Here is a 26,621-nt window from a genome sequence, read left to right as displayed (position 1 = left end):
ACCCGACTTAACTCCTTTGGTTACCCTGTGAAATAACTGAAATAATATCTTAGAAATCATTCTGTAAAGTAGGGGAAATAGTTATAATTATTATTTTGGGCGTTTGGTAGTTAGGACAAATGGATAGATTTTGGAGAGATTAAACCCTTCACTGAACACATAAAGAATTCATTGAAATAGGTGCACCTGGGTAGCTCAATAGGTCAAGCGTCAGATTTTGGCTCAGGTCATGATCTTGCGGTTTGTGGGTTCGAGCCCCGCACCAGGCTCTGGGCTGACAAGCTAGGAGCCTGGAGCCGGCTTCAGATTCTGAATCTCCCTTGCTCTCTGCTCCTTCCCCACTCACGCTCTGTCTCTGTCTCTCTCAAAAATAAATAAACATTAAAAAATTTTCAAAAGAATTCATTGAAATAAAATGGAATTCATAATAAGAAACTGTCTTCAGAGTAGCACTTTTCCCCTAAACTTCCTAACTTTCACTGGTTTCTTGTCATTTTCATTTTCTACTCTAACCCCTGAAAGAAAAACAGAGATTTCCATTCATCTCCTGATAACAGGGGCTGGTTGTGTCGAGTGAAATTCATTACTGCTTTGATTTTTACAAGATGCTTTCAACTCTGTTTGAGCTGTCGTCCTCTTGCCATGTCCATTTTTTTCTGTCATCTGGATCACTCTGATGTGTACTTTGATTCCATATTCATTTCGTTGCTGCCTCTTGTACACTAATGACATGAATGTCCATCGTGTTGAAGAAAGACTTTTTTTGGTACCTTAAGATAAACAAATGTAACGTTTTGATGCTGCACACACAGAAATAATGTACCACAGATGTAACTTAGTTTTGATGAGGTAGAAAATTCAAATGACATTTACATGTGTAAAGATAATGAATAATTATCAAAGGGAAAAATCAAAGGCAAGAAAAGAAAAAAATGTACCATAGTTAGGAGATTTAAATCTGTATTATTCTCTTTTTTTCTTTCTTTTTTTTGGTAATGTTTATTTTCGAGAGTGAGAGAGACAGAGCGTAAGCGGGGCAGGGGCAGAGAGAGAGGGAGACACAGAACCCAAAGCAGGCTCCAGGCTCTGAGCTGTCAGCACAGAGTCTGAGGTGGGGCTTGGACTCATGAACAGTGAGAGCATGCCCTGAGCGGAAGTTGGACACTCAACCAACTGAGCCACCCAGGCACCCCATAAATCTGTATTTTTCTTGGTGTTGCTTATCTTAATGGTTATAGAAAACACTGCAACAGATCTCATTGTTACTATTCAGGCATTATGAAGTTGCCCCAAATTGTTTATGTCTATAAAAATTAATGTATGTATGACTTTTTTATCTGTGTGAGATACGTATCAGCAATTATCTTAATATAGGTTTTAGGATATCCAAGATATCTGTATTTCTTATTCCTTTTATTGAGCAAGGTAAGATAATGGTGTGTTATTGTTCAAGCTGACACATTCTTATATGATGGAATTTTTCTTGAGCTTGATTGTCTAAGGCAGTAAACACAATATACTGAGCCCCTTATTTCGTGCTGAGCATAAAACATTGTATTTAGATTTTTGAGAGAGTCCCAAAGATCTTCCCATAACCAGAGGGATTTTACAATTTCACACAATATCCCCATCAACACTTGGGATTACAAAGTGTTCTTATGTGAAAGTAATTGAGGTAGAAAATGATATCCCAGTGTTGCTTTAACCAACGTTGTTTAATGCCAATGATTTTAACACATGCCTTCAAATGCTTATTGACTTTTTCGGTTTCCTATTCTGTAAATTGCCTAAATATATATTCTTTATCCACTTCCTATTACAGTTTTGGTATTTTTGTTGTTAATTTGAGGAAGTATTTATATGTTCTAGATAATAATTTATTTCTTCTATGAGACATCTATCCTATATCTTTAAATCATGTAAATTCTATGCATTCCCAATTCTAGGGCTTTTCTTCTTTTCGAGAAACCTAAAATGCTCTAAAATGTATAGAGACTTACAAGAGTGCACAAAGAGCCTAAACAAGTTTTTAAAAAGATAAAAGTAAAATATACTATAGTATGCTACAGTTTTAAATTTTTGCATTTATAAGAACACACACAGATAAGCCAATTAAAAGAATATAGAGGTAGAAACAGACCATTTCTATTTGGCCATTTCACATACAATAAAGCATTAGCATAAATCACTGGGGAAAGATGGAGAGTTTTAGTAGATTGCAGCAGGAACCCTAGCTCTCTATACAGAGAACAAGAAACTTAATCAAACACGACATTCAAGGATGGAAACTAGATAGATTAAATATTTAATTTTGAAGGTTAAATTGTAAAGCTAATAAAGGAAAATTAAAGAAAACTTCATTGTGTCCTAAAGGCAGAAAAGAAACTTCTTGTATTAAACTTTTACAGAACAAATGACGAGGCAAATTTGATGAGTTTAGTTACACCAAACTCAAAGACTTCTCTTCATGTAAGACATTACTGTCATTTACAGTTTTATTCATTACCAATATAGAATGAAAAATATATTTTTAAAAAGTGATACCAGTAATAAAAACAAAAATACAGTGTCTAGAACTAAAGATGTGAAAGAAATTTATGTAAGGATAAACTCTATTGTAAAGACTTTTTTCTTTCCATCTTGAACTGTAGATTAATCTCAATGAAATTCACAATTTTGTGAGTAGGGGTCAATAAGCCCTTTCCAATGAACCTATACCAAAGAATATATAAATTCCTTATGTAAAGAATAAAGGATGATAACTTGTGCCCCAAATTATTAAGATTTATAATGAGGCTAAAGTTTTAAAAACAGCATATATTGGGACAGGGATAGTAAAATGGGCTAATTCAAGAGAGTGATGGTCCTAGAAACTACCCCACACACATACAGAAATGTGATCACTGAGACAAGCGGAGTGACCAAAAGAGAAATGGGGAAATTTATTATAATCTTCAAAATAAATTCTATTTTTTTATAGTACACAACACTTTGCTTAGTAATTGGTAGATATAGCTAAGCAAGAATTCAGTAACCAATGGAGGCAGTCTGTGGTTCATCAGGAATACAATTATTAAATTGCTATTTTTACCAACAAACTGGTACTACAACATCTGTTTAAGTTTTCTTCAAATAACCTCCAAGAATGAAGAAAAGATTGAGGTACTGCTGATAAACTCTTATTCTGTTTATTTCTTCATTTGTATGAAAGGCAACACATTATCAGCCATGTGTAATGTGGGTCATGTGTGTCAAAAGGACTTGCTAATTTCCAGGCTACTCTTTTCTTTGTGCCTTTTGTTAAGTGGATTTTCTTTGGATAAAACCCCTTTTGTGATCAGACAAGGGACCCTTATATTACATGATGAGCTAGATGTATTAAGACTGCATATTCTACTTCCTTATCAGAGTGCCAAATTCTGGACACCTTATGATTGTATATTAATATGAAATTATAGTGCTATTCCCAGTTCTAAGCAACAGGAAAACAATGGAAAAGCAAAACAAAACCCAAATCACTGCGTACATGGGTTAATATTCTAGTTGGTAAATGGTAGTCAAGCTAAATAAAAGTGACAGTTATCTAGTACTACTGCATAATCAATTATGTCAAAGAGTAAACAACTTAAAACATGTATTATCTCACAGTTTCTGAGGGTCCCAAACCCAGGTGCAGCTCCTTAGGGTGCTTCTAGTTCAGGGTCTCTCATAGGCTGCTGTCAACATTTCATGCAGAGCTGCAGTCAGAAGCTTCACTAACAGGCTCCCTCACATGTCTATTGGCTGTTGTTTGGAGACATCATTCTTTGCCATATGATCCTGACCATAGGGTTACTTATTAAATAGTAGCAGCTTCTTTTCCCCAAAGAGAGAGTTGGAAGCCATCATTTTTTTTTGTTGTTGTTGTTTTGAAACCTAATCTCAGAAGTGGCAACCTGCCATTAGGTCATATTGTCCTTGTTAGAAATGTGTCAATGAGTCTTACCCACATTTAAAGAAGAGGAAATTGCACAGGGGCATGAATACTAGGAGATGGGGAACATTTGGGGACCATTTTAGAGGCTGCTTCCTATACTAAGTAAACATAGTGATAAGGGCCAAGAGGAAAATAATGCAGAGAAGTCGATAATAAGTTTTAGGGGGAAAAGCTGAAATTTTAGATAGGATGAGAAAACTGCACTTTGAAAAAAGTGAGGGTGTGTGACGTAAATGAATATGTGAGGCAAGACCATTGCAGACTAAGAAAATAGCAAAAAAATAAGAGATCCTGATATTTAAAAAATCAGTAATAATAGAAATTAACACTTAGTGAGAAATTTTAAATTGGCTGTCTCATTCATTACACTGGGATAACAGACAAGGCCAGCTCAAAGTTAACATGAAACAATCTGTCTCTGAGGATATGCTGCAGCTGTGAAGTGTCATAACAACCACCTTCTTTAGTGACTACTGATTTCTTAATCACTGAGCAACTTTGTGCCCTGAAAATTATGCCAGCAGAAATGTGGTTTGAAAGCATGTCACTAAGAAAACAAAACAAAACAAAACAAAACAAAACAAAACAAAACAAAACAAAACAAAACAAAACCCATGCTATTCTTGCTTGGGTATCTAAGTCATTTTGATACAGAGGAGCAGCCTCAATTTTTAATCCAGGTGCAGAGATATAGATAATGGTTTTCTGGACACAACATTCCACATTTAAATTCACTTTGTAGTTTCCATAGAAACAGAATCCTGGGTCCACTTTTCAAACCAGATCTCATGTTGACCCCTTTACAGAAAGCCCAGCTTTGTTTTTAGCCTATGGAAACAATACTTCATTTAGATTTCACCTAAATGCCACGTATCCCAAATCTTATAGTAACCTTCTCTTTTTTCTTTGTGGAAAAATTGCATGGTTCCATGAGTGTACAGTTTTTCTCACTGAGATAGGTTTATAAACCTGACCTATGGCACTATAACTTGTCCCTATTGGTCTTAGATTGACTGGGCTGGCAAATTAAGGAATGTTAAGAGAATGAAGGGAAGACAGTAGTACAGGAGGACGGAGAAATATATTTTCCCTCCCTTAGGGTAATAAAGGCTCTGCTCAAACAGGGGATACTATTATATCACTGGCATTGCATAGCTAATATCACTTAATTTCATTGAAGACAACTGGACAAATTGGAAAAGCATGGCTAGAGATACACTGGATGAATGGATGATAAAACAGAAAGCGAATATTCTGCCGTGGATACATAGTGGGATTAGAATTAATTTAATATATTATTTGCTTTCCAGGGAAAGATTCTACACTGTCCTATTTGGGAACCAGGGTAATTAACTAAGAAGCAATTTTAAGCAGTAAGTAGTATCTTGAAAGCAGCTGAAGGAGCTAAGAGTAGGATAATCAGGATAGGCTTCTGTTCTTTTCTTCCAAAGGGGATAACTAAGCCATGGCTGAGCAAAATTGGTAACAGCAGGTAAAAATATTCAATGTTGAGTGCGGATGGGGCATATCTGGATGTGAGTAATTTTTCTGGTAGCTTGTCTTTGCTCTGGTTTCCTGAATGGATAAAGCTAATCTATTACTGGCTATGAGAACATGGGCTGTCCAACCCCCTACAGGGACCAAGCAACAGTTTGAGGTAAGGGTGTCTATAGAGGAAATTGAAACTTGCTCTTAGGAGCTCTGTTTCAAAGTATAACCTTTTGAGAGGTTGAGGTGGGGCAGAGCATGTTAGCAAGTCCACTTGGAAGGTTGGAAGCATACTTTAGCCGTATCTTCCCACCTAAAATTTACCAATAATAAAACATTTCATAGTAATTAGTATTCCATTTATTTGGTTACTGTGTCTACCTCTAAATTAATTTTGAATTTGTGTAGGAAGCACATTATGGGTTGACATTAAAAGTCCCAACAGTCTAATCTATTTTTCTATTCCTCATCTTATCCAAACATCTGGAAAATGTTATCTGCATTTGCTATTTCCACTTCCTCATTTTGCTAGTAACATATTCCAATTGGCTTTCATTACCAAAAGTGTACTGAACCCTTTTTAAAGTTTACAATTATCTTCATGTTGCTAAAATGTGTTATCCAAACTCTTAGCATTTGAAGAATTTGACAATTCTCTCCTTCATGATATACTTTCTTTCCTTAGCCTCTATACCTCATCAACATATCTCAGTTTCTTTTACTTATATGTCCTCCTTTACCCAACCTTCAAAATCTAAAATCTGAGGTCCTCAGATTTGGCTCTCAGATCTTTTTTTCTTCTATATGCCCTAAACTCATCTAGTCTTATAATCTTAATCTTGAATGCACTTCACACACACACACACACACCATAGTTGTTAAGATATTTTATCCAGACATGATGTTTCATAAGCTCCTTCAGACCCAAAATCAAATAAGCTTCTATTTGTTATCTTTATCTAGATAACTAACAAGTATCTCAGATTTATGATTTTTAAACTTAACCATCTTCATCCCCTCCAAAGTTGTTCATATTTTAATTATCCATTTCATATTGTGTCCAATAATTGTGTCCCAGTCCATTCAGATCCTCCAATACAAACCTAAATTTTCTTTTCTTGTGGTTACCTGTCCCACTACCCCTGATACACACTGAAATCCATGTATAGAGATTTGATATATTTACTTCAAACTGTCATCATCTCTGTCTTGAAAAAATGTAATAAACACCTGTTAGATCTCTCTTCAATGATTCTTATTTCCCTCCCAACAATGCTATTCACTGGGTTCAAATTTTTCTAATCCAGTATGATCAAGTTTCTATTCATATTGTAAATATTTTTTAATTATTTTTTTAATGTTTATTCATTTTTGAGACAGAGCGAGACAGAGCATGAACAGGGGAGGGGCAGAGAGAGAGGGAGACACAGAATCTGAAGCAGGCTCCAGGCTCTGAGCTGTCAGCACACAGGCCGACGTGGGGCTCGAACTCATGGACAGTGATATCATGACTTGAGCCGAAGTCGGATGCTTAACAGACTGAATCACCTAGGCACCCCGTACTGTAAATCTTTAAAGCCTCCCCTTTTTAATCACCATCAATGTTTTCATAAATCAAAGTCATCTTCCAAAAAGAGAAGTAAGTCATGCCATTCTTTACTCAAAATCATCCATAAATTCCCATTAGGAAGGGGCACTTTTTGGCAATTTTAGCACTGACCCTACAGATCTTCATAAAAGGATCCAAATTACCTTTCCGTTCTCAGTTTCACCATCTACTTAATCTATACCCTATGCTTCAGAAACTGGACTACTCACCATTGCCACAAATGAGTTGAGTATTTTCTAATACTGTTTCTTGAAATCTCTGTCAATCTATGTCAATGAGAAAATATCTAAACCAAATGCTTCAAAGTCTAACTCAAATGATACCTCTCCAATAAAGACTTCTTCCTCTTTGCTCTTTCATGACCTCCTTTGTGGATACCCTTCACAGCACATCCAATTCATAAATGGATGAGTATGTATCTACCTTTTTTCTTTATTTTGGAATCTTGGGAGTTCTAAGATTAATATACATATTCCCAGGTCTTAGCAGAATGCCTGGTCCAAAGTGAATATTTTGGAACTGGGGACTGAATCACATTGAGATAAGACTGATTATCAATGAATTAGTGATTCATAAAATTGGGCAATTTAGCCTTGAGATTTTCTACTCATTAAATGCCATTGTGAACTACTTCTTTTTTAATTTTGAGTGTTCGTGCTTCAAAATGCTGATGTTGTAAATAAGTAACAAAAATATATTTCACCCCATAGGTTAGACATCATAGGTTAGAAATCATTTTCACAAGGATTTTTGAATGTATTCAATAGTGTAGCTATCTAGCTATCATTAGTATAGAGAACATTTGAAATAGGGCTATATATTTCTTTTATAGGCAAAATATATTGACATTTGGGAATTAGTCTCTGCTACTTAGTATCATGATAAAATCACAAGTGAGGTCAACTTATACATAAATAAGACATAGATTTCTTAGAATTCATGAAGTACATCCTATTGTTAATATTAATATCATTATTATTAGTCCCGATAGAATTTCAAAGCACATCACTTAGCCTCCAGCATGCAGTTGATAAACAAACCTAACACACTTTGTTTCCACTGACCACAAATTTCTATACCCTAGTTCTGTACAGAATGAACAGAAATTGCACATCTCCTACTCCTTGCCTAAAAAAAAACTGGGTTTAATTAAGAACTGGTAGGAATAACTCTATACCGCATGAGCAGGGTAGCATTCATAGGTTGCACAACTATGACTTCAGTAATGAAATGAAACAATTATAAAAACAAGTAAATATGCATTTATGCCTTTAAAAGTTTAATAATGAAAATATGGCGCTCTAGGGTGATCCACAAGAAAGGAGTTAGAAAGGTGAGATTTCCCCATGCACTAAATGGCCTGAGGGCTAGATTTACAATATGTCACTTAACCCGTTATCCCTGAAGTGCCTTACTGCTTAATCATGTAATGGTCTCAGTCTGTGTGGCACACAGCTTATTGACAAACAAGCTCATGCTGTTTGATTATACATTTTCCCTCACCTTGTCTTTATTTTATATTTTTGTAATCTCCCTTATCCCAATATATGTGACTTAACCCTCACATCTACATCCACAATCCCCCCCAATGTGATTTTCCATAAGGCTTGGTCAAAATATGACTTGTAAGGGATATTTTGAATATATATTTTTAATACTGAGCTGAATCCTGAGGAAAAAAAAAAAGTAAGAAAACTCTCCTCCACAAGGATTTCATTCAGCCCACTTTTAAACTTGATCCATAATTTGATCGAATGCTCTTGGGCACTATTAAATAGTAATAATGAACTTCACCTAAAGCCCTTAGTAATTTTGTTCCACATTTCCTTCTCTAATTATCCACTATTCCCTATTTATTATTACTTCATTCTCTGCCTTGAGGCTGTCTAAAAATACTAAGAATGATAAATTAAACAATACATTTGGCACCAACTTAACCTGTGGGGAGGGTTATAATTTAATGGGTTGTCTTCTGAATTAATTATTTCTGAATTATTTAATTGCAGTTTCTAAACAAATTTCTTAGAATAGGTGACATTCGAACTTGCAGTATATTTCTAATAAAATTATTATGACAAAATCACAGATATATCATAATTATCTATTAAGCTAAATTTTACAGTAATTTCATTATACATCTTATAGAGATTTACCGATTATATTTTTACTAAAAGCATGTCTTCTGTAGAAGTTAACAATATTTTTGTTAGTAACTCACCGGTGCAGACATTAAATTATTGGAATTTTGAAACCAATGCCTTTTTCCCACTAAGTGACAATAATTATTGACTTAGTTTTTAGTTTAATTACTACTTTAGTGAACTTACTGGTACATTGTACACGGTTTACTTACCCCTATCAAGTCTCATTAAAGTTCTGTGATAACCAGGCCCCCTAAGTGGCTCAGCTGGTTAAGCGTCTGACTTAGGCTCAGGCCATGATCTTGCAATTTGTGAGTTTAAGCCCTGTGTTGGGCTCTGTGCTGACAGCTCACAGCCTGTAGCCCACTTAGGATTCTATGTCGCCCTGTCTCTCTGCCTCTCTTTCTCTTTCTGTCTCTCCCTTCCCCCCCCTCACTCCTTCAAAAACAAGTAAACATTAAAATGTTTTTAATTTTACAAAAAAAATTCTACTACTGTTATTGTGATAACCAATTTCTTATTCTCTGAGCCATCACCTCCACACTTTATGTGGAAAAGTTCTCATTTAGAAGAATCCACATTGCAAAAATGGCAACCATGCTATTTGCGGTGTGAGATTTAACCCATGTTGCGTGATGTCTTTTAGTTTTCCTCTTGCAGAAGCAGAACTCTTATGGAAGTTTCCTTCCATAAACAAAAACTCCTCAACCATTTATCAGTAGCAGCAGGTCCAGATGAAGTGAAATAGCTCATCTGGTCTTAACCTCTGGAATTTTCCCAAATTAATTACCTACTACATCCAGCCCACAAAAGCCTTCTCAAATTTCATGTATGAATGGCTGCAGTGGTGATCCAAAGCTCTTTACAACCTCCTGTAATACTTTGAACTGCTGGACAGCTGTTTTTTAATGCTTTAAAAGGCTCAGTGGTAGAAAGAAAGTTTTCACTGAGTGCTAAGATATTATTCAACTGTAAAGTCTTAAATTTCAAGTATATCGCACCCTTTAATATATAGTATTCTTTTATATATTATTTAATATTAACTATAAGAAATAGACTAAGTTCATTTTTAATATATAGTATTCTTTTATATATTATTTAATATTAACTATAAGAAACAGACTAAGTTCATTATGTGCTGTTAATCATGGACTAATTTATTCTTATACCTACAATAATATAGCTTCTGCATCTCTCAAAAATAGTGATGATATAACTGTCTCAGAAAAAAATATTTAGGAAAGAAAAGGCATTTCAAAAGGAAAGTGGAATCTCATACGGTACAGATTATGAATACAAACTGTCATAAGACTTTGGAATACTACTTGACTTTATCTATTAAATTTAAACATGCATGGACCCAATGAGTAGCAACTTCCTAAATGGGTATACAACTGCACCTACAGAATTAGGCAAGAATATTCACAGAAAAAATTGTGTAAAATCCCCACAACGGTAATAAAGATGAACAGTAAATTGGGAATATATAATGCTATGTTACTTGACCACAGTCGTGTTTGCACAAATGTGTTTACTCTGCCCATTCAACTGTACACTTATGATCTGTGCACTCTTCTATATGTCTGTAGTGCTTCAATTAAAATGGTAAAAATTTTTAATTTGACATGTTAAAACACAGACTTTAAATATTAATATCTATATTTCTGGACCATTATCATCATCATTCCCTCAGTTACCTACCTTATAGACTGTAATTTGAATCATCCCTTTCCCACATTTCCTAATCCAAACTGTCATGAATTATTTAATTTATGGTCTTAAAATATGTTTTACAATTGTCCTTAATATGATCCAATTTGGTCTTCATGGCCATTGTTATTCTCCAAGTGGAGATTCTCCCCAATTCAAGCTTAAACAATTGAACTCCCTCAGACTGATCTTACTAATTTAAATTTTTAAATCTGTCATAAATAATTTTCTTGAGCTCCTACTTTTGGCATTTGACACTTATGATCAAGTAGTTTCTTTAGTGACTTTGATCACCTACTAGAAATTGATTAAACCATCTTGATAGCTTTGCTTTGTAGATCCTTCATTTTCTGACCCTCATAATTTGATTATTATTTACCCAGGTTTTCTGTACAAAGTGTCTTCTTCGGAAAAACTTCAATCCTCTATATTTTATGGAAAATATATTCTTATGGCAGTTACTTTCTTAGTCTAGATGTTCTTATATTTTCTGGGATTTTTTTTTTTTTTATTTATCTACAGTTCAATGATTCTCCAATGGTATCATTGTTTCAGTTATTTCTTAAAGTTTTCTTTGATTACACCAGATTGACTGATCTCCTTTCCTTTGTAATATTTCTACCATTCCTACAGAAAGCACAGTATAATGATAATTACATTCCCATTTATTTCTAAATATTTTATTAATATTATGTCTCAGGGTTTGCACATAATAATACACATATGGAAATGTATAGAAAACCTCAATACCCTGTTCTCCAGAATCTCATAATCATGTAGAAATAAAGTTAAGGAAACACATAGCAAAAGTATCACGGAGTGTTAAACCTTGTAATATTTTTTAATATTAAGGGAACAGAGGCCAGAAAGCATTAAGAAATTTCTTGGAAAAAGCACTGTGAGCTTCAAAGAGGGCACTATGAACTGGATTTGGTAGGCAAAGATAAGAAGGTTTCCATTTGTTTGTGTGACAGACGCTGAAGTCACTAAAGTTAATATGTGGTGATTTAATTTCCACATGTATTTGGCAAGATTTTGATTACTGTATTTTTACCTAATCATTTTTTATATTTTCCACAATGTTTTGGGATATTTTTAAGCACAGTAGGTACTCAATAGATTTTTTATGGATTATATATATTGTAGTGTTTATAAATTCAGACTTAAAAAAATAAATGGCAACTTAAAAGTCAGGCATACTCCATTTCTGGTTCTTTACCTGAATGCCTTTAAATTCCCTTAAATAGGGACGCTTGGGTGGCGCAGTCGGTTAAGCGTCCGACTTCAGCCAGGTCACGATCTCACGGTCCGTGAGTTCGAGCCCCGCGTCGGGCTCTGGGCTGACAGCTCAGAGCCTGGAGCCTGCTTCAGATTCCGTTGTCTCCCTCTCTCTCTGCCCCTCCCCCGTTGATGCTCTGTCTCTTTCTGTCCCAAAAATAAATAAACGTTGAAAAAAAATTTTTTTTTAATTCCCTTAAATAGAGATAATAACATTACATATACAGGACATATATAACAATTATATGTATAATATCATACACATAAACTATTATATATATATATATTTTTTCAATGTTTATTTACATTTTGAGAAAGAGAAAAAAACCGGGGAGGGGCAGAGAGAAAGACAGAGGATCCAAAGTGGACTCTGTGCTGACAGCAGAGAGCTCCACATAGGGCTCGAACCCACGAGCCATAAGATCATGACCTGAGCCAAAGTCAGATGCTTAACCGACTGAGCCACCCAGGAGCCCCCAAACTATTATATATTTATTTTTATATATAAACTAATATTAAATTATATTAATAAACCATATGAATGCAGGTTTTAGCAGTTGCTTTGATATATTTTTTGCATTCCATTACATATATAAATATAAATATATGACATTGTAAAGATATAATTTCCCTTAATCTGATCCAATTAAATGAGAAATTGTATGTCAAAGAATTAACACTGTACCTAACAAATAGCAAGTCAACCAAAGATTATTGTTGTCAATACTTTAAAGGGTTATTTGCTCGGTATATTTATTCTATTTTCTATTTAGATTAGTAGTAAAATCTAACTTTGAATACACTACAAATACAGAGAGCATGAGGAGAGGTTCAAAGCTTTTAATTAATTCTTTTCTACTTCCATTTGGCCACTCCTTTCTCCCTCTCTCTCTCTCTCTCTCTCTCTCTCTCTCTCTCTCTCTCTCTCTCTCTCTCTTTTTTTAACCAAAGCGAGAGTTTGCTAACTCTTAAGCCTTAGCACAATTGATGGAGCTAAAATGACAATGAGTGGCTGATACCAGCAGGAATAAGCAGCATAGGCTTGTAAATTATGTGTGTACAAGGCAAGTGTTATAAAACCACAAAGTACATGGATTCTTTTTTGAGAATTTTTGAAAGAGATAAAGTTTAAACTGCCCTTAAAATGTAGGAGGAAATTTAATAGTAGAAGAAAATGAAGAGACAGATAACCTATTTTTATCTAAAAGATTTATGCTTATATTCCCATGGGAGGAGAAGATTAATTATTCATAAATAAATTGTATTATATTTCTTTCATGTTCTATTAAAAACATATATTTTTATCCCTTATGGAAATACTAATGTCCTATATTTTAAACATGAAAAATCTTATTGTGCTTATTAAATTTACCACTGTGCTGAACATATTTTAAATACCCATAAAATATTTTATAAGACACATATATCACAAGAACATTTTATACTATTTTAAAAAACTGAAAATTCACTTGCAACAGATCATGGCTAGGGGGTTTATAGACTTGCACGTCTTTCAGTTTCTTTAAATTACTAGTGAATTTGGGGTCCCTGAGATAAATTTGTGAGGTAAAGTATAAAAAGTCAACATAAAAGATAAAGACACTTGCTTAAAAACCTATTTTAACTATTTTTTTTCATGAAAATTAATAAGTTAATGACATTTAAATGCAAAAAAGACCTTTCAAGTTAAGTAAATGTATATAAACACCTTTCAGGTGACAGAAATTTCCAATGCATATGCATTTTTGTATAGTATAATTTAAATTGGTTTTCACTAACAAAATAAGAAAATAACAGTGTGGCATTTGCAGATAACTATGCCTGAGTTGCTGTGTTAATTTTGAAAAGATATTCATAATTGTTTTATGTTAATTGTGTTTGAAATAGCATCCATGAAATTACAGTTTTATATTTATTTATTGTACAATTATCTAAAATTATTTTTAGTCAGAGCCACCTAGCGTGTAAATAATGCCCTAAAATTTAAATCTATAGAAACAAATCACGTTCCTACCACTTTATTTATTTCTAAGTAGCATCTTATCTGCATGCATAATAAAAGTTGCTGCTTTCTCCCCAAATTTAACAGTCAATTAACTATATGAATGCAGGTTTGGGTAGCAGTTGTTTTGATGTATTATTTTGAATTCCATTTTACAAGAATACAAATAACATATATATGCTTTAATTCATAACCCTAAGTAGTCATAAATGATATTTCATAAATATAATGTGTACTGTTAGTACCAAATCTACAGAAAGGGAGACAATTTATAAATAGCATGTGCTGTTATGAAAGTAGAAAAATGATAAAACATAATTTTCTTTTAAAGTTAGTTCATTATATTAGAATTTGTTTCTTTTAAAAAACACTGGAATTTCATTTTCATTTCGAGATCAGGACATAAAGCCTACTATATTTTTTATTCAATGTCTGTGTTTTGTTTTCATTATCACGTGTCACACACCTGACATGTATACATAAATGGAATGAATGACCCAGCCAATTGTTTTTTTTCTGAAACATTATTTTAAATGGGAACCTCAAAGCCACAAATAATTTTGTACATTGACATATTTTTACGACTTAAATATTATGAATATATAAATAATTCTATAGTAATCCACATTTCATGTGAATTTATTTGAAAAATAAAATTGAAAATTTATTTTCCTCTTTACTATTGTATACATGGAAATCCACACAACATACCCATACATGCATAAATATTTATGATCCATGTGTACAGAATATAAGGTTAGATAAACATTAATGGTAATTATATTCATATTGAGCTAAGTGACATGTGTGTGTGCCTGTGAATGCAAAATCTTTCACAGATTTGGAAACTGAGCATATCTAGATTTTTCATCCAAGCAAGCTTTGGCATTTATTAGCTGCTCAACAAAGAAATATATTTTAAACACTCTCATCCTCAGTTGCTTAACATAAAAAATGAAGTTAGTGTTGTTGGGAGGATAAACAAAATCAAATACGTAAAATGCTATGGAGGCAGTTGAATATGGCATTATTGCTCAATAATTTGTATAGCCATAAATATTTAAAATGTTAAACTCTATGTCTGGAAGCAATATAAACTATTTCAAATTGATATATTAATTTCCTAAATGTTTAATATCTAAATATAAGATACAAGAAATACAAAGAAAACTGTTTACTTCAAAATAGATATATATGTAAATTTTAAACTTGTGTGCCTTTTATACATTTATATAATCAACCAAAATGTCCTTAACAATCATTTTTATAGAGATAGAGTAAATAGATAATAAAATTAAGATGACTTTTATGAATGCTTCATGTGTGCTAATCATAAGGCTCTTTCAAAAAACAGAGATGACATTTCTTGGGAAAATCGTTTAACATAGTTGTACTTCTTTACATTATGAACCAAAGTTTACCTCTCTTTATTTTGTAGTATAATGTATAACCAGAGAATTTCTATTTGCCTTGATTAGATAAGTGTAGTTTCTTAGAGCTGAACAAATATGATAAATTTTGAAAATCACAAACACACCAAGTTTATAAGTCATGGCACTTTATGTTTACCTTTGAAACCAAGCTCTGTGCCACTGTCATAATATTTGTCTTTTAGAATATCAATGCAATTTATGTTTTGTGTAGATTAAAAAATGTAGAGCAAAACAAAAATGTGTATATATGATATCCAATTTTTTTATATCTCAAATCTTTATAGTCCTCATCATCTGTATTACCCTCATGTGTTAGTTCCAGTCCCCATTATCTCAATGCAGGTGAGAACTTACATTAAAGAGACAAATGCATAGTTACTAAGGTTCTTACCTGAAATTCAAAGTCAACTTTCTCTCCACTACACCATTCTCAAGATGCTGCAAACTAATGAGAAAGAAAATACTGGTAAATAAATATGCATTACACACGATTGGCTGTGATACATTTCTAACAAGAGTGCAGAAAAATATTTTTTTAAGACTGAATGGAGGGAGAAATTACATATGAAGTGCAACACAGACACACACACACACAAAACATTATTAAGTTGTCATTTTAATAATGAACCCAAATGATTGTAAAGAAGGGTTATTTTCATTGTTGACTAGGAAGTATTTTAAACACTTTAAAACCACTTCTTCTAAAAATCCTTATCAGCTGATTCCTTCTCTGAAATTCAGGGCAACTAAAAGAAAAACTGTTTTTGTCTAACTCTTGAAAGAAACACTTACACTTCTTATGGTCAAACCCTTCCCCCTACTGCAATAGCCTCTTTCCATCCCTTGCAATATCACTTTGAATAAAGTTTGTCCATACTAAGTGCAGACTTGTTTTTTCTTTAACATCACATTTGAATGAGATCAAATTCTTGACCAGAAAAATATCCATGGAGAGAGATCCATCACTACTTTGTTATGTTACATTTTTGTCTTCTGTGTATAATTTCAAGAGGAAAACAGAAAATGTTTAGGAGATCAGTCTCTTGAAGAAATAAAAATGTATGTTATAAATAAAATAACACAGAAAATAATTCTTTATAATAAGGGCACTGCAAACTCAAAACAGAAGTTACTTTCCTTTACATTTAAATGGAAATACTAATTATTACTTCATGAGGAGCATACGTATGTAACACATGCACATGTCTGGCCCTCTATATACATGCCAATGCCAAGGCAGCTCAAGGAGTGGTAGAATAGAAAAATATTTTGATTATGGACTAGTTAGCCTGCGAAAGTAAATCTGAGACAAATTTATAATAATAGGAAATAAAACTCAGGCATATCCCCAAGAAAATGCTAGCTAAGTGAAGTAGCAAAAGCAAGGAGTACATAAGGTTATAATTGAAAAATTAATCAAGTTATATACAAGATCAAAAATAAAACAGATTTAACTTGCTTAGGTGATTTTTTTCTATGCCTTAAAATAAGTCTATAATATTATGCTCAAATTTTTCTTGGTTTGTACTCTGTACTCTTATTTCAAAACTAGGGTTTATCATTCTTGTTTCAAAACATAAGGGGAAAATACTGAAAATTTCAGTGTATTTTATAAATCATTTTTCTTTAAACTAAGTCTTCTGAATGTTTTAATCTCCTATTTCCAGAAATCACATTTCTGTTCTTCACTGTATATCCTCTACAGAAATCAGTTACATTATCAAGAGACTTGGATTGTTTTAGCATATTACTGATTTAGGAAAACGGAATGGTTGTGATTAATTTCTACAAATGGTAATATTTACATTTATATTATGCAATTTTTCTTGGGTTCACCGACTAATCAGTATAGTATTTCATTTCAGCAACCAGAGTTCTAAATTAATTGTAGCATTGTAATGTAATAGAATACAACTTTAAAGGAAGAAAGAAAAAAGCACAGGATGTCTGTTTTGTAGTAATGTTACAGTGATAAGCCTCTGAGAAAAGAACATGCATTTCATCCTACCTTAACTTTACTACTGCATGTTCTATGTGCACTGAGGAGATGCAAGTATTTGTGGCTCAGCAAAGGTACATTAAAGTTATGTTGTGATTTACAGAGTTGGTTCCATTCTACTCCGTAAATTACTCTATGACTGATCCTTTTTTTTTACCCACACATAGGTGATTTGTATTGTGTACTGCTTTTATATTTGAGCGTTACTTACATTCCCTAGTTACCAACACTTTATTATATTCAAAAATGTTTATATATTTTGAGAGCGAGGGAGAGGGAGTGAGCAGGGAAGGTGCAGAGAGAAAAGGAGTGAGAGAATCCCAAGCAGGCTCCGCACCCAGAGTGGAGCTGAATGTGGGGTTTGATCTCATGACCGAGATCATGACCTGAACTGAGATCCAGAGTCGGTCGCTTAACCAACTGAGCCACCCAGGAGACTCCCTAGTTCCCAACATTTTAAAGTAATCATATATTCACATTTATTCCATAATCATTCATCTGGAAATGCTGATATTATTGCATTACTTACTATTAATGCTTTTATGGAAATACGTTAAATGAATTTCCTCTAAATACAGCATAAATACAGGTGAAGAAAATTTCATGAAGAAATTCACACCCAAATTTATCACTGAATTATTTATCAGGAAATGCTCACTAGTCCATCAGCTGATGCTAAGGATGGTTACTAAACCCCACATACAAAATCCACTTATCCCATTACTTCTACTTCACTATATTTGTTGTTTCCAAGCTAGCAGACCATGATTTCATTTCCCAGGGAACAAGAATCTTTTTCTAGGGAGGCTTCTAAACTCCAGCAAGTCTCATCAGAAAACTGATAATCAATGAAGTGTGTACACATAAAATCTCCAAAGAATTCTGATAAAGTGGTGCATTTTTATAGCTTGCCTGTCTTCACAGAAGCTTTACGAATGAAGCCAATTGCTTTCTCCGCTGGGAATTCTAGATGGTAGAGATCAAGGGAGAGGCTAATATTTACCATTTCACAAATTAAAGACTACATGGTAAGTTTAGTGTCAGACAGCTTTAATTATTTTTTCCCTGCTTTGTAGTTTGGATAGTTTAATCCGGGTTTCCCTGCAGCTGACAACTTGGAGTGAAAAACCAAGCAGAATGACAGCGTTTGCTGAGGCAGATAATGTAGCTCAAAAAATGCAGACTATTTTCTGGGATGCCAGACAATGTTTTGCATCCCTTTAGCTACCCAACTGAGTGAAAATTCCAATATTCATCTAATGCAGAGAGCATGGGTAATGATACGGTTTTCTGCACATTTGATTGAGTTAGAAAAAATGTAAAAATAACTTGACATAAAATATACAATATTTGCTAAAATTATATCACTTATCCTGAAGTTAAAGTGTATACAAAGAATCAATGTATATTTTGAAGTACTCATAAATCATTATTTGTACATCACATGAAATTTATAGACTGTTTTAATGCATTCCTATTTTTTTTTTTTTACAAATAATATTGTAGACAGTATAGGAATGTGAAAAAATCAGGGTGGTGTTCTTCTGATGCTAGAAAGAATTTTAAAAGCTTTCAATTCTAATTGAGTATTGTACATTTTCAAGTTTAAAGGACTAATTATTTAAAAACCTGAAGCAGCCCCATTAGGAACATACCATTCTTGTAACAGAGGGAAACTGTAAGAGGTGTTTGGTTTGGAAATTCATTTTCCTATTCTTTTCTAGTAGTCTCTAATTAGACCCATTATGAGCCATGAGTTAGAGTCCTGATCTTTGAATTCATACTTGTATTTTTTTCAGTATATATTTGCACTAATTCATGAAATTTTCCCTGAGCTTCTTATGATCTATTGAGGTTATTCATTTCTTATTGAATCTCCAGTATCTAATATAATGTACTTATTTCTGGATGTGCTGTTTATTCAATCAATCCTTCAGTCAGTCACGCATTTATTCATTCATTGATCAACCTATCAGTCAGTGGATAATTATTGATTACCAATTATGTGTCATGCTACATATTAAACCTTGAGGATTCAAATACAAATTAAAATTAGCCACTGCCCTAGAGGAGCGTATTGTGAAGTAATTGCTACTCATCTTAAAGTCCTTATTGATTTACTTTCAAAGCAAACAATAGAGTTTTTAACAAGACTTACAATATTAGTCAGCTTTACTGTAGTAAGAAGTCTTGTTGGCTTAACAATAAAGTTTTATTCCTTGCTTATGTATAAGCTAAGGGCTCTACTTCTGTTCCATGTTCCATTTTCATTTCAGGATCCAGGAGATTCCTGAATAAAGAAGCCACTTCATTTTGGATTATGACATTAATGCGGTAGAGAGTAAATTGCCAGAGAACTGGCAGAAACACACATGGCATTTTAAGCTTCTTCTCAGAACTGGTATGAAATTACTTCCTCTCCTGTTGTATCGGCCAGAGAAGGTCATATGGAAAAGCCCGACAAGAGAGTAAGGATCAAGTCTCTGGGTCATGTGGGAATATGCAGACAAATCCGTCTGGCAAAGCAAGTAGAGGACCTGGAACAAACAATCTGCCAGTTTATGTAAGGGTTTGCTCTTTATGGGGGGTTGTGATATTGATATGATATTTCATAATGGCGTTTCTAATTAGGTAGCGGTCAACAATTATTTTAAAGATTCTAATCTAAGACATTTTATTCCTTAGGTAACTTTCAACCAAATCCCTCAAACCAAGTTCCCGTAGTTTGTATCATAACCACTAAACTACCAGGAGATGTAAGAACTGCAAAATAGCATCTATTATGAAAGAGCACATAAAAATTAGTAGAGAATAAGTTTTGGTATTTTGCCTGGGAAACAAGACTGATACTGCTACACATAATTCTCTCTATATTAAAAGGATCATTACACATGCTAAAATACGTGTAGCATGCTGTTATATAAAATATTGCTAAGTAAGGTACTTAACTTTTGAAAAGCAAAATGTTTATTTTTATATATAACTATATATACCTATATATATGAATAAGTTTATTCATTGGAAATTAGAGTTTCTGTCTCAGAGAAGCTTATCTTCTATATTCCTCTCAGCTAGTTAGCAGCCTAAGGAAGAGAAAAATCCTATGAACAGAATGTTTTAGGTGAAATACAGCTGCAGGGTTGAAATTTCATTATGATTCTATTCTATTTCCATTGCCCCACAGGAACACATATACTTAATTCATCAGAGCCCCCTTATTATCTTTGCAACACCCCAAACATCCACATCCACCCCAAGCCCATTAATATGGCCAGTTATAACATTTACAAAGTGAATCAGTCTTTCAAATAGAACAGCCCTGGCAGCATGCCTCATATGCTTCTAAAACATACACAGAAAAACTGCACAGCATGATTTTTCTCAAAAGAATAACAATAGTCTCTTTATACACCTAAAATAAGAAACCTATGTTCATGCTGATACAGTTAGGTGGTTTCGATTCCCATTCATAAGGTGATGTATTGATTTGAAGATGAAATATATAACAAGTTCCTCATTTGGAAGAAGTCATCTCTACTGCCAGCTACTGTAAAATACTCTACTTTGTACAGGTAGAAGCCAGTCACTCAAAAACAATTCCAAATTAGCTTAGAAAAAAATGCAATGTACAGAAAATATTATGCTTCATTGTATACTCTCTTGACACTAACCTACATACATATATTTTTCTTTCTTTTTTTTCCCCTCTTTTCAAACATCCAAATATGTTCATCCCTCTAGTGAATGAACATTAAGGTAATAATGATTGAATTTTACAAGCCCATTTATGAATACAAGTTTTTCTTATGTTATTGCCTCAGTCTTCTCTATTTTTTCTTACATCATAACACCTTATACTAGATATATATTTTCTTTCTTGTTTTCTTTCTCCTCCTTGGATTTTTTCTCTTGCTTTTACTTAGTCTCCTGTGGTTCTTTTTCTATGCTTGTTCTTTAAATGATATTATATAACAAATATTTTTTTCAGTTTTATCCATAATGGTAATACCAATAGCACAGAAAGAACTAATGCCCATGGAACACTTGCTTTAATCTTGGAAATCCCCAATGGCATTTACATGTAGTGATTCACTGACTATCCACAATAACTGCAAAAGGTAGAAATTATCATTATCTGCCAGTTACACCTGAGTGAGATAAACAATGTTAAATGAATTGTCCAAGGACATTCATCTCAGATAAAGTGTATTGGATTTCATATCTAGAAAGCCTAACTCAAGGATAAGTTATTGTGTACAGTATACTTCTTATACCACCTGCACCCTGTATGAATATATTCTCAAATTTCCATTTCCAACTCAGATATTTCACATGAGCTCCACCTCATGTATCTAACTCTTTACAAAAATTGTCTACTCATAAAAATAGCTAAAATTCAACAGGGTGAATACTAACTTGCTTGATTTCCCTCCACCATAGCTCCTCTGTGATGTTCTCCATGTCAGAGAAACACACCACCGATCTCCCAGATGTTCTAGTCATAGACCCAACCTTGTTTCATTCATTGCTTCCAGTCCCAAAACACGTCCTATCAATGAGGTTTCCCAAATATATCTCAAATCATCTACATCTCTCAGTCTTCATGGCCACCACCGCTCTTTTTGCAGGGATCTAAAATATCTTCATTCATCTATCATAAGTCCATTCCATTTTCCATGATTTGACTGAGATATGTTTTAAAAATTCAAAACTGTGTCATTCCCTCTGCTTAAAACTTTTTAATGGTCCCTCGCTGTATATATAAAATAAGATCCAAAAGTCTTAATGTAGTGTACAGCTTCTTCCCAAATTTTTCTCTTGGCATATCCCCAGAACCTCAATGTCACAACACTGAATTGCAGTCTTGGGTATCTTCTTCTGCACATCTTGTTTCCTCTTTTTGCCTTGCCTCCTTGTGCATTGAGATGGCTTGATATTTCTTGTAAACGTAAACTACACCTATTCTATGCAATCCCAATTCTATGTATGCACCTAAGAAAAATGAAATATATGTCCAAAAATACTTCTATAATAACTTTTGTAGCAGCTTTAAGAATAATAGGCAAAATCTAAAGATAACCAAAATGTTCATCAACATTAGAGTGATGTGGTACTTTGTCTCCAAAGATGACTGCTCAATTAATCATACCTCCTGTTACTCATTCCCTTACGTTCTCCTCTTCTTTGAGTTTTGTGTTGCTCTTATAATTTGTTTTTGATTGATGGAATATACCAATTATGAAGTTTCATGATTTCCAACACTGGTTCATAAGAAGTCTTGAGCTTCCACTTGAGTCTCTTGGAACATTCTCTCTCGATACGGTCTCTCACAGAACCCAATCATGATGCTATGAGAAGTCCAAGCTACATGAACAGCCATCAGGTGGCACTCTGGCTGACAAACCAACTAAAAACCCAGCCAACATCTAGCATCAACTGCCAGTCATGAGACTGAGCCATTTGGGACTTCTAGTCCCAGTGTCAATCTGACTGTGACTGCAGGAGAACCCTGAGTGATTACTGCCCAGCTGAGCCCAGTTAATCCTCAGAACTGTTAGAGATGATAATTGCTGTTTTGTGACAATTACACAGAAACAGATAACCAGAACAAAATCATAAACAAAATATTATATACTCATGTAATATAATGCTACACTGAAATAAAAATGAGTAAAATGATGGGCAAAAGATTCCTCACACAAAATAGTACAAACAGTTTGACTCAATATTAAATTAAAAAAAATACCAACTCATCTATAGGGACAAATCAGAACAGTGGCTGTTATGGCAGGTAGGAATGGGTTGGAAGTGGTCATGAGGTAGTTTTCTGGCATGATGAAAATATTCTATATCGTGATAAATGTGTTTGTTATGAGTGGTTATGTTTGTCAAAACTCAAGTTGTGCACTTAAGATATATGTGTTTCACACTATGCAAGTTGTATCTAGAAAATGATCATTAAACCAATAACAATCTTTTTATAACAACACCCACTAGCTGTTCCTAGATAAGTTATTAATAGCTGCACACTTTTCCTGTGCTATATAACAGCTATTATAATATTTAAGGGAGCTATGTGTATTCTCAAGACTTTCCATTTTATCAATTTAGCACACCTTGTTCCTTTAACTATTTCTCATGTGATATATTTTCAAGTTTTTTCAATACCTGTGTACCTCTGTTTAAGTTGTCATTTATCAAGAAATATTACTGTCCAAAGGCTGAACATACAATTCCAAAAGAAAGAGCCATTGTGGAGCACCACAGGATTACTGTCTCATTATGCACAGAAAAATTATTATACTGATACAAACTGTGATTTGTTTCAGTTTTGTCAAATTCATGATTCCATAGTAAATTAAAAAGAAAAACCTGAGAGTCTTTGTTTACCTGTATTAATTGCTCTCTCTCATCATCTTAATTTTCATTCTTGAAATAAGTGGCTCCTTCTACATAGCAGTTCTGAAATAATTTTTTCATGCCCACATTTGCTTACATTCCAAACCACATTACACGCCATGCTCTGAGCTCTGTAAATATCTCTTGAATTTAACATATTGTTATGAATTCATTAAGGAAAAGGAGTAGCGTATTGGACATATTATATCTCTAGCAATCAACACCATCTTAAAATTCCCTTGTGACCAAAAATTGTTATTATTATTGTAATTTTTAGATATTCACCTACAAGTTATAATCATCAAAATGCACCAGAATGCAAACAGACAGATTCTGGCCAGTAGGTCAAAATTCAATAAATGAAATAATAACTATAAGCAATAACCACAGGCTGTGGAACATTTCAGGTTTTATATTTTAGGAACGTGTGATCTAAAACACATGAAACATATGTACACTGGAATACTGGAATAATGAAAGCATCATAACAACACAATTCAAATTCCTTCACAGTTCCTTAAGGGGATATTGACATTATCTTCAAAAAGCCCTTCAGATAACTATGCATAAAGTCTATGAAAGACTTGTATTAAAAACACTGAAAAAAAAATGTTTCTAGGAATTAAAACACATTTATCAGATTTAGATATTGCTTATTTACATTTCTATGAAATTTCATGGTAAATGACAGTTTATTTTTCTCCACATCTGATATGAATCTAGCATCATTTCTTTCATAACAGAAGTTTTGAATAACTACTTTTATATCTGTAAATATTCCTGTTTTCTTTTTGTCTTGAGAGACATTGTTCATTTCAGTGTCCTTAGGTCAGTATCCACCCCAACACCAAATTGCATCATTTAAAAGATTAACATGAAGAGAAATATGATTTAAAAATTTTAGATAAAATATGTTTGAAAATATAAATTAAATTTTTAACTAAGAATGAGATAACCACATACCATTTGAAAGCCCAACATTAACTGAATACTACATACAGAAATACATTTTTAAAAATCTGACAAATGAAGGAAATATGTAATATAAAAATAACAAAATTGCAAATCTCAACCATCATAATTTAATATGCATGTTATGCCTAAGTAAATAAAACAGTTTAAGCTATAAAAGACTTGCAAAACAAAGAAAAATCTGAGTAAATAATTTACTTTGGCAATGTTACCTTTTCCAATGTTACCTTTTCAAAGCATTATGAACACCATAGCTCTCCAAGATCATGTAGCATAATAAAGTTTCCATGATATAATTTTACTTTAGCTTTCTTAATTCTTAATTTTGATGACATATAGGAAAAAGAAAAAAAAGAAATACAGTGGTAAAAAGGAGGGAAAGAATAGAGGAAAAAAAGCAAAGACAAAGAAAGAAAATCCTGATGTCTGTTTACTTAGACATTTATTAAAGTCTCTACATATGTAAATTTAAAAAACAAATTATAAACTAGACTAGTCTACAATACAGCTAATTATTCCTTCTGCTAAATTATGAGCATTTCTTGTAATCTTATATTAATTTTCATTTGAAGCCAATTATACTTCCTCTTCAAATTGTTAAGCCAGATGATTCAAAACAAGGGTTTTCTAAGCTTCAGATTAACACATGCTCAATAGCTCATTTGAAATGAAATTAAAAATTAACTTCTTTCCAGCACCTTCCAAACCTATTTCTCTCACTGAATCCTCCATCCTATTTAATGGCATACAATATGGCATTCACCCCAGAAGAAAGCCTATAATTGTTCTTGACATCTTTTTCACTTTTTCTTTATCCAATTTGCAACAAATTACTCTGTATTTCATCTGCTAAATATCATGGGACATCAATGATTATAATCTGAGCCACCGCCACTAATCTAATAATTTCATACATACAAATGTCTTCTGAACTTTATCCTCTAAAATTAAAACCAGACCTTGTCAGCTCTCTTTCAAAAGTGCTTGATGCTTCTACACTCTATTCATGACAAAAATCCAAATTATTTTGTAGGATATAAAGTTCCCTGGAATTTCAACCTCTGCTTCTTTGATATACCTCACAAACCAAAGTTATCATCGATCTAATTTGGTGTCTCATCATACAATTCCCTCTTGGATCAACTCCCACACATGAATTCTCCCTCACTTTTTTCATACCTGACTAGCTCCTACTCATCCAACTATCAATTCTAATGAACTCCTTAAGGAAGCATTCCCTAGCATTCCCAGATGATTTAGAATACCTTTATAATTCTTCCTTAGTCCTCAGTGCCTTCATATGCATAACACTTATCAAAATATATGGTAACTTTCTGTATACTAACTGTTTATGACAATAAAATCTAAAATTCTTGAGAAATAGCCTGAATTTTATTTCTGAATTCCTAGCATCTGTCTCCATGCTACATAAACACCAGTGACTGGAAAGGTGTTTTTGAATTAACAAAGAAATCCTTGAATAAAGAGTTGAATAAATAGAATTGTGCATTAAAAATAGATTAAGAAAAAAATCCATTTAGGATAAAGACAGACTACATAAATTTGATCATCTCTCTGTTGAAGATTTACTAAGCCAAGATAACAGAAAGTCAA

At 33.2% G+C, this 26,621-nt stretch overlaps 1 long non-coding RNA gene across 1 annotated transcript in view; it reads right to left on the bottom strand.

Annotated features, from left to right (window-relative positions):
• LOC109498249 overlaps positions 1 to 26,621 on the bottom strand; it is a 193,805-nt gene that overhangs the window by 21,605 nt on the left and 145,579 nt on the right. Inside the window, exon 3 of the long non-coding RNA XR_006595306.1 lies at positions 16,029 to 16,082. This is a non-coding gene — a long non-coding RNA (uncharacterized LOC109498249). The remainder of the gene's footprint in view (positions 1 to 16,028; positions 16,083 to 26,621) is intronic.

Source organism: Felis catus, chromosome A1 (assembly GCF_018350175.1).
Source record: "Felis catus isolate Fca126 chromosome A1, F.catus_Fca126_mat1.0, whole genome shotgun sequence".
Taxonomy (NCBI): Eukaryota; Metazoa; Chordata; class Mammalia; order Carnivora; family Felidae; genus Felis; species Felis catus.
Note: the sequence above shows the minus strand (reverse complement) of the source record. Positions and strands in the feature narration are given on the sequence as shown.